Raw genomic sequence first — 9268 nt, 5'->3', positions numbered from 1 at the left:
AAAAAAAATCTGAATAAAATGCATAGCTGGTACACATCAGAATATACTAACCTTTGTAGGACTCAGAGGATGCAGAGTAGTTCATTAGTATTCCGATATTTTCTACTTGGTTTATGTCTGAACATCGTTAAGATTCATTTGGTGGATGGTACATTTAGACACTATATTTTAATAAGACTATAATTCAAACTGTAAGGGATCCTTAATTTTGTTTCATTTACCATATTTGAGTACTAATTTTCGGGGTAATTTTATACTTCACGAAATTTAGCAACCCGGTTTTCAGGAAGTATAATGAAGTGTCATATTAATTTGATTATGAACTTGAAGAATTCGTAAGTTTAAATTAGAATTCAAGCTATAATAACTACCAAAGCCATGATTGATCCATTTAGTTTGAAGCTAAAATGTTAGCTTCAGAGCATTGTTCCATCCAGTATGATTGAAGTCAACAACATTGCCTGATTCCCCAACACTATCATTGCTGCCAAATCTTAGTTATGTTGTACAGATTCTGAGCTTTGAAGCCAAAAAACAGCTTCATTCCACCTCTTATATCATAGAATTAAACCTTAATGCCTTAAGGGTGACAATAAGAGAAGTTAATGAGATAGTAGAACCAGTGCCAACTTCCAAATCATAAGGACAATTATATTGTTGTACCGCCTAAAGATAAGTCACTGGTTTTAGCAGGGAAATTAATGGTATAATCATCCACAATCACTGGTGACAATGCCATAGAAAACTCTCTTTGAACAAAGTCAGTTTAAAATGCTTAGGAAGACTCAGCTATAAGTAGTCCAAATTATTTATCTTCCTTATTTTGATGTTATTGGACCTGCACATCTAAGCACCCCTATATAGCATTAAATACTAGAATCACATTGCTTGTTGTGAGAGAGTAGGGCCCAAATTTTAGTCATCCACTTGGAGGCTCGTATCTGTTTATAGAATATAGTGAAGGGTGTCAAAGTATTTCTCCTTTATGGTGATGAGGACCATCATTTCCTTATCAATGATTCTATCTAATATCACTCTTTGTGTTAAATAGTAGAAAGTGAATTGTACACATTTAAGATTTACAAAAACAATGTAAAATCCTATTTTCATACCACAATGCAAAATAATTGATAACTGGCTATTGTTAGACAAATTGCCTATTTTTGCATATTGGAAAAGGGAAACTTAATTTCAATACTGATTCTATAATTGGAATAGGATCAATAGGTTCCTATTTCCTCCAGTCTTCTGCAAAAATTAATCGCATAACCACCTTCCATAATTTTTCTGAATCTTGTTTTAGTTTTCTACTGTGGCCTAGCTTCTGAAAATGGATGCAAATGCTGTTTAATTAGCCTATGGACATTCAATTATCTATTTTACTTGTCACAAATAGCCTAAACATAAGAAAATATGTTGAGCAACATCCAGTTAGGGAATGCGACTGATCTGTAAAAACTAAATGTTTGGACTCCTTTATCTTAAAATTCAATCTCCTTGCACTTTCATTTATCCACCATTTGTATCCTTAGACATCATACAGTTTGGTTCAGTGAAAAATATATAAAATTATCTCTGTAGTTAGGCACCAGGGCCATAGGAATAGCTTATTGCATTTATTACACCTATCAACAGGGCCCAACTGAAGTCTTTATGTGTCCTGCTGAGCAATATGGGCAATTGGAAAAAAACACAATAGCTCCATCCTCAAGCACTTTATTCTCTTTGTAGGTAGAAAGATGAGATAGATTTACATGTACTGTTTTGTTTGGGGTTGGCTGTATGATCAATAGGAACTTATTCATTGCTGCAAAATTATATAGAAGGCTTCAGGCTGTAAAGTTGGATGAGTGATGATACAGCAATAGATTAAAAGAATAAATTAAAGATGTAACAGAGAAGGTATTGAGGATAAAATTAATAACACAAAAGAAATTGGAAAAATAAAATATAAACAAGAAACATATAATGGAATCCAAAGAAAAGGAAACACAAAAGTAAAATGCTATTTCAACTTTTGAAAAGGATAAAAATGTTTTTTAAAATAGAAATACGCATCAAGTCCATTAGCTTCTGAAAAGAGATAAGGAAGATTAACATTAGATCATTAACAAGTTGTGTATTTCCACAAATTCATGTAGTTATGTCAGAATTTAGAATTAATTTTAGTCTCCAAATCCTTCTGCTGATTATACATATGTGAATGAGGAGATTTTTTTTCCTGAAATTCGGCGATGATATTACCACTCATATGCTCCAGGTTCTCTGAAATTATCTCTAGATTTCACTGATCTGAACATTGGATGCCTAAAGTTGAACATTTCTTCACATTTATGAATTTCTTTTCAATCAGTTAGAAGTGTTTTATACTGGAGAAAGGGTTTATATTTTGTTTATTTATCTTCAGTTTACCTCTGCCAAACAGGTGAGAAGTAATGGAAGGGTCCTGGAATAAGAGCGAGGGGAAACTGAAGGAATATAAGAAGAAAACTTGAAACAAAGGCTGTAAGGTGATTCAAAATCCTGAGGAACATTTTCCTCTACATGGACAAATGTGGACATCAAGTACGGAGCCACATTAATTTATCTTGTGCGGTTGCAATCCTGTGTATACAAGGAAATATAAAGAAAAACACACCGTGTACCACAAATTCAGCAGCATCCACAGATCCCAACTTTCACGCCTAACCTGTAAGTAGCCCATCAGTCATTGTCTCTTCTTGTCCTCCCAACTGGATGCAAGACTATGTGAAACATGTTATGGGTAGATGGGTGCCTTAGCCCCAATTGCATCTTCTCTATACATATATATGAAAAATCCTGAGCATGCCCAGTTGGCCAGAACAGCAGGGATAGCTGGTGTGTGATGTGTGAACTGTTATCCAATGATGAGAAATACAAGAAGCAAACAATCTGACTGATCCAGAACCAATAGACATTGGAATGGGCGAAACCACAGAAGCCTTCAAAGTGTAAATTGTTAAGGGGTAAAAACAGAAAATAATTAAAATCAAAATAAGCTTTATAAAAACGATCTAGAAAAATGTTAAACAAAGTGATTGAAGGAAGGGAAAAAGAATGCGGACGAGTGAGTTAGGTGGAAGCATTGAACTTTATTCTCCATCCAATCCGCCCTCACTCTTGATTTGCATGTATGATCACAACTTCGACATGTTTTCAACGTGTGTTGGTATCGACCTGAGAACAAGAAGATCACGTCTGTCAGTTGAACAGCGTTTTTTTTAAGTCAATCCATCCTCAGTGCAAAACCACCCTTCTTGTAGCATGAATTTAATGTATGGTAAGTGCAGGGTTGAGAACCGATATATCGGTGACAATACAGCTGAGAGCCTATACCGCTAACTGACTACACATATGAAAACCCATACTGATGAGTAACAATACAAGTAAATACCCGTGTAACTAACAGCCTATCTAAATGAGGGACGACATTACTTGGAGCTTATACATAGAAAGCATGGGGGTGGTCCACAGAAGCCAATATTTACAAATCCGAGAGTATCGATGCAGGTGAGTGACTGTACAGCTGAGGAGCTATACAGTGGGACCTCCGTACAGATGAATCCCCCAATAATTTAACGCTAATTTACACAACATTGTCGGTGCTTCTTCAGAAACGTTAAAATGCACCTCCTAATGCACAATTTGAGTGTGGTGTTCTTAATAATAATTTTAAAGAATGCTGCGTTAACAGACCCAGGACTGCACAAGATTATTCTGAATGATTTTAACTCTCCAAAATGCATACAGTGAGGTTAACATCTGAAGAATACTACAGATGTGGCAGACACTGAATGGACACCATGCTTAGTAAATGAATTAATCTTTTCATAAAATCGTCACAACATTCGCGGCTGAAACAAAATTCAATTACTTTGCAACCTTAAGTACCACGGAGACCATAACGATTGGAATGAAACATTTATCCTATTTGTAAAGTTTTCACTAGGATTTAAGATTTGAAATAAAAATGAAGTTATTTCAGGAGGAAAAAATCTTCCGTGTAATATGATATAATGTGCAAATTCAACTATCAGATGGTTAAAGTTTATCTGAATGCTGTAAAACAAAATACACTAAACCGGTATCATTTTCATTTTTATTTCGAATTGAACGCTATCATTTAAGGACATAATTCGGTGGTAACTGGACAGCATTGAAGAAAAACCTAACTGCGTAACGATGAAATGAGTTGAATATGTGGCTATTTTAATCAGGAATTTGCTTTTTTTAGAAAAGATTTTGGGACGCAACGCACATGAAGTATTCAGAAATCGTAGTTGGATCAACTTTGCAATAAAGTTCAACGTTTAGATTACATCCCAGATTTGTTTATTGTAATCTCGTTGTTTCTCACTACTCCGTGATGCTGCTTTACATTTCACAACATCAGCAGCCAGGTTAAGTCCAACGGTCTGAATTTAGAACTCGCGAAATGTCCAAGCTGTTCTGCGAAATTTACGCAGATCTTCACAATTTGATGGTATTCGGATAGAACTGCCGGCACATTCCTTGCGTTTAGGGACAAGATCGCGCAGTCAGAAGCTGCATTAGACATTTGCTCCAGAAGGATCAGGAAACTGCAGGCAATTAAGACCAACTAGGTTACTTTCTGCTGAAGCTATTCGTTAGGGTAGGAAAGTATCCCAACGATTTTCGGTTTCCACCTTGTTGGCAAGATGCGGTTTCAGTTTATTTTGTGTACAATGGGCTAGTATTTACACAGCTGGAAAGAACTGCGGGGTTTGCTGCAAGTTCCATGACTCAAAGTTTTAACCGTTGTGCAGGTATTTGATGCTAAGGCTCTTCTTATAAACACATCTGGATTGGCTTAAACCGGCTGTAGTCCATTCTCTAAATGTATCTAAACTAATAATATTAATGAAAGCGTTTCTTGTATATTTGGAATTAAACCTGAATGTGGCAATGATATAATTTGATTCAGACTCAGATATCTGATTTTTGTTCTGTTCAATTATTTCAATCATGACGCCTTCAGGCATGATATATTTATAATATTCCTAACTTTGTACCATTTAATTCTGCATCGGATCGCGCTCAAATAATGCTGCCATTGTATGCGTATAATTTTCTCCTTGGCGTTTTCCGATGCTGTTTTAACCAGGGGATGGCGTTCCAGGCTCTCCATTTGCACAAATCCATCTCTCAGGAGAACGGAGACTTGAGAGAAATCCGCCACTCTTCAGCACGGTCACTGATGGCCCCTGTAATAAATTAAGCGTCATTTATAAATAAATTTATATCTCTGCATTTCAGTCCTTGATCAAGGACGCGCAAGGTTTCGGAAAGATTTCAGTTAAATTGCAGATTAATGTTACGTTCTAGAAGTGTTAATTGGACTACTGAACCGATTCGCAAGCGTTTTTCAAGAAAAGAAAAATCGCCCCATCGGGTTCGTAATTAATGTTTTTATTATAAGGCTATCAAGGAAAAAAAATCTGTCACAGTTTCCTGTACTCGATTGTTTCAGAAAGAGTTATATATCAATTCCAGTAATCCGCAGAGTCACAATGTATCAGAAGATGGCTCTTAAAAGGAGACTAAAGGTTTGAGGACCGCTATGGTGGAGTTCAGAGCTGATCACACCCCGGCAATCATTTCAAAGGAGATCCTCTCCATTCCCCAAAAAACTGGAATATTACAACTAGATGCGCACAACAAACCATTAATAAGCAGGATGATATATATTACAAGTTACAAACTTTAACCTCCACACCTTACCCCTTCCAACATAACTTTCTTTTGATATTTCTTCCCTTTCTTTGTAAAATAACAAATGAACCTGGGACTTCTAGCCGCAGTTACTGAATGAGAAACAGAGAAATATGTCACGAGTGGATCGGCACTTCGCAGATTGTCCTTGTTTTTTTTAAATGGTCAGTGAAGTAGATCAGAGTAGGTTTGGCACTCTGTGGATTGACACTTTCTACTTCCTGACAGGGTTGTCCTCTTGCTGAACTTTCACCTCCCGAACCCAGCTGCCTTCATTGGCCAGAGAGCACCGAGCGAGCCGAGCCGAGGGGAGCCGAGCAGAGCGGAGCGCCTCTCGGAGTCGCTTAGCTGCTTGGCCCAGCTGTCTGTTTTATATATATATATAGAGAGAGAGAGATAAACCCCACACACACAGACTTTCAATCACTTTCACTGGGTCGAGCTCCTTCAGAGCCCGAATGAGACCGCGGGGTTGGGGTTTGCTTTATTTGGTGTTAACATCAAACTTGCTGTAGCCGCCTATTGCTCCCAGCTCGGATCCTAAAGCAGCAGCTTTCCCCCCCTCTGAAAGCTCTGATACATGTTGTTTACACAGCAGGTGGATATGACGTCAGGGGGCAGTTTGCAGCAAAAAATAACAACATCCAACTCCGCGATTTGTATCTTCCCCCCACCACCACCCACCACCCCCCCCCCCCCCGACCAACCAACCAACCACTCCAAAAAAGCTCATTAAGTTCGCTAGAATTGTGAATAATGAAAAGTGAAGGGGAAAGCGCAGCGGGAGGATAGCAAAGGATCTGATCAAGTGTGAGTTTGATCCGGCTTCCTAGTTGTACTAGAGGGATTTTTGTGTCTTTGGAAAGCGGCTGCTTCACAACGTAGTGCCAGAGCGGAGTAATATATTGTTATTTATTGTGTGCTTGTTGCATGCTTTCTCGTACACAATCGCATGTGTGTTGCAGGGTCAAATTATCTCCTGGTTGCCCAACAACCTAAAAGCAGTACCAACTGGTAAGTTTGAATTTGATTCTTTTCTCTCCTCTCCCTTTCCCGTTGCTCGCTTTTAGGTTAACTCTTTAAGCTTGGCTTGACTCTGATTTCCTGCAAGCCCCACGTGCAGTTTGGGGTGTTTTACCAAAAAACTGTTGTTGTTGTTGTTTGTCAAAGTGGGTTTCGATTCGGAGATAAGCAATTTGCACTGGCAACACACAAAATTACTGGCTGGGGTGGGAGGGTGGTGCAGGAGATTTGGTGGGGGGGGGGGGGGGCGATGGGTGTGGGGGGGCCGGCCGTTTGTGTGTGAGTTGAGGTGTGGGAGTCCCCGGCTTGTTTAGCGAGAGGTTATTAACCAGTGTGGTCAGTTTGAAGGAGTTGAGTTGCGCCTGATTCCTCTACCTTCGCGGAGGAATAAATCGACAGGTCGGCGGAGACTTGACAGGCTTAGAGATCGAGAGATCTCTCCTCTGGGATCGCACCATTCCTGTAGGGGGGGGGGGGGGGGATCCAGGCGCACAGTGGGAACCCCACGGGAAAGGGGAACTCCTGAAACTTGTCACTCTTTCGCCATCCCGTACTTTCAGAAACATCCATGCGAGTTCGCATGGGTATCAGAGGGGCGTGATAGCATCGAATTACCTAGGAAGGTCATCGAAATTACGGGGGTAATTGAGGGGTCTTAACGTTTCCGCAGTATTATTTAGTCATAGTTTGACCGGTCCGTGCTGCGTTGAATTAAGTTTTTTTTGCGCCAGGGTTGGGGGGAGGAGGGTATGAAGTTAGTGCAATGTATCACCTCCAGCTTTCGAGTGCGACCCGAATACACTTCATCGCCACTTTCTCCAGTTTTGGCCGCTGGAAGCTCCAATACTGAAAGTAAGAAACTCACAGCCAAGGTGCAGGCGGCTTAAACGTCCTGTTGTTTGATTGAGGAAGAAAGCATTGCTGTTTGCTGGGTGGTTGTATTTTCGGTGCATCACACGGCCTAACGCTCTCAACCAGCGAGGATGAGTGCAAGTCTCCACCTCTATCACCCTCCGAAACAAGTAGCAGCCTTTTCCACACACACACACAGACACAACACACCACCCACCCCAACCCAGCCCAGCGCCCTCCCCACCCTCCGCTCCTTCATTCAACTCTCACTGGGAGATGCTTTTTCCCGACAGGAACTGGAGTACGCTCCTCACTGTCCCTTAGACTTGGGGAGGATGAGGTGAGGTGTCCGATTCTGGGACTTTGGGGATGAGGGACGGGGTGTGGGGAGGAGGAGGAGGTGGCGGGGTTGACTTGAAAGCCCCTGACCCAGCAAGGGGACGGAGATGAGCCCGAACCTCCCGAGTGCCAGACAGATTGTTTTGCCAGCCCCCCTCCCCCTCTCCCCCCTGGGAGCTGCATCTGGCGCCTCCATGACTTTGTTGTTAACTTGGTGTTTGTTTAACTTTTTTTTGTTGATGAAAGAAGCGAGCTGGGGGTGTACAAGTAGCCGCGGAGCCCAGAGGCTCTTTTGTTATGGTAATGCCGGTGTTTGGTCAGATCTTCCTCAAAACTTTCCTGTCAGACTGTGGCTGCTCGCGCACCTCAGACACTCTCGTTGCACCAGTAATTACCACAGAATCAAACAAACCCCACATTCTGAACACGAATCTTTAATAAATAAATATATATCTGTATGTATTTCCATTTTTTAAAAGTTTTTGGTCACATTTATTCGACAGCTAGGCGCGCGAGTCCCTCACTCAGTTAGCTGTTCACTGGAAGTTTGCTCGCTTGACTTCGCCGAGTTTTGGCGGCTGCTGAGCGGACAATGAGTTTTTTTGTGTCTGACAGCGGAGTTTAAAGAGGATATCGTCGGTAGGAGCAAGGTACAGCATTTTATTAAAAACAAATTCATCGCAAAATAACTGTAGAAATGACAAAGTCAGCCGAGGCCACCCCTCAGACCTAGGGACCACTTCACTCTGTCTTATTGCGACTCCCTCGCCCTCGTATTATTTACTTTTGGTCATCTCTCATCTCCTTGCGGGTACGGGGGCTCCCTTCCCCACCCCACCCCAAACCCCCCCCCCCCCCCAAAAAAGTGGAATTCAGCCTCCTTCATCTTGGATTACCCAGTGTCTGAGAGAATCGCACTGAAGTAAACCGCCCGCAAGAAGCGACTCTTGACAACCCAGATCAAGTCAGCAGTTGCAGATCTAAGTGTGTGCTGGGCCGTTGTCAAGGGTCCGCTTCTCGGGAGGCTTTCAAGCGTGTGCCCAGGCGCTCTGCCTGCCTGCCTCCTCAGTTCTGCACACATGGAAGCGCACACTCGGAAAATCAGAAGGAGAAAGAGGAAGAAGAGAATGTGGGGCGTGGGGGATATGCAGTCACTTGCTTCACATCAACCCCTTCACGTCCACTGGCCCAAAAGAGTCTTAAAAGTTTCTGTATTAAGACAAGATTCAACCTTGAGCCACTTTACATTTGAGTCATCGGGATCACATCTGCCTCGTCCATTCGTGACAAGTTGGGGCGT

General features: G+C 41.4%; 1 protein-coding gene and 1 long non-coding RNA gene across 13 annotated transcripts in view; one reads left to right on the top strand and one right to left on the bottom strand.

Moving 5' to 3' along the window:
- Positions 1 to 4108: 4108 nt before the first annotated feature.
- Positions 4109 to 6013, bottom strand: LOC121280543. The gene is made up of 2 exons (XR_005943634.1): positions 5764 to 6013; positions 4109 to 5246 (listed from the first exon to the last, which is right to left on the bottom strand). It is a non-coding gene; the product is annotated as an uncharacterized LOC121280543 (long non-coding RNA).
- Positions 6014 to 6560: 547 nt separating this feature from the next.
- The window catches only part of foxp1b (forkhead box P1b), a 518322-nt gene continuing 515614 nt past the window's right edge, over positions 6561 to 9268 (top strand). For 11 of the 12 annotated variants that reach the window (XM_041192652.1, XM_041192651.1, XM_041192644.1 and 8 more), the window contains exon 1: positions 6561 to 6768. The gene's annotated coding sequence lies outside the window, so the exon portion shown is untranslated. The remainder of the gene's footprint in view (positions 6769 to 9268) is intronic. The other variant, XM_041192654.1, reaches the window with a different exon arrangement.

This window comes from Carcharodon carcharias, chromosome 7, assembly GCF_017639515.1.
Source record: "Carcharodon carcharias isolate sCarCar2 chromosome 7, sCarCar2.pri, whole genome shotgun sequence".
Lineage (NCBI taxonomy): Eukaryota > Metazoa > Chordata > Chondrichthyes > Lamniformes > Lamnidae > Carcharodon > Carcharodon carcharias.
Note: the sequence above shows the minus strand (reverse complement) of the source record. Positions and strands in the feature narration are given on the sequence as shown.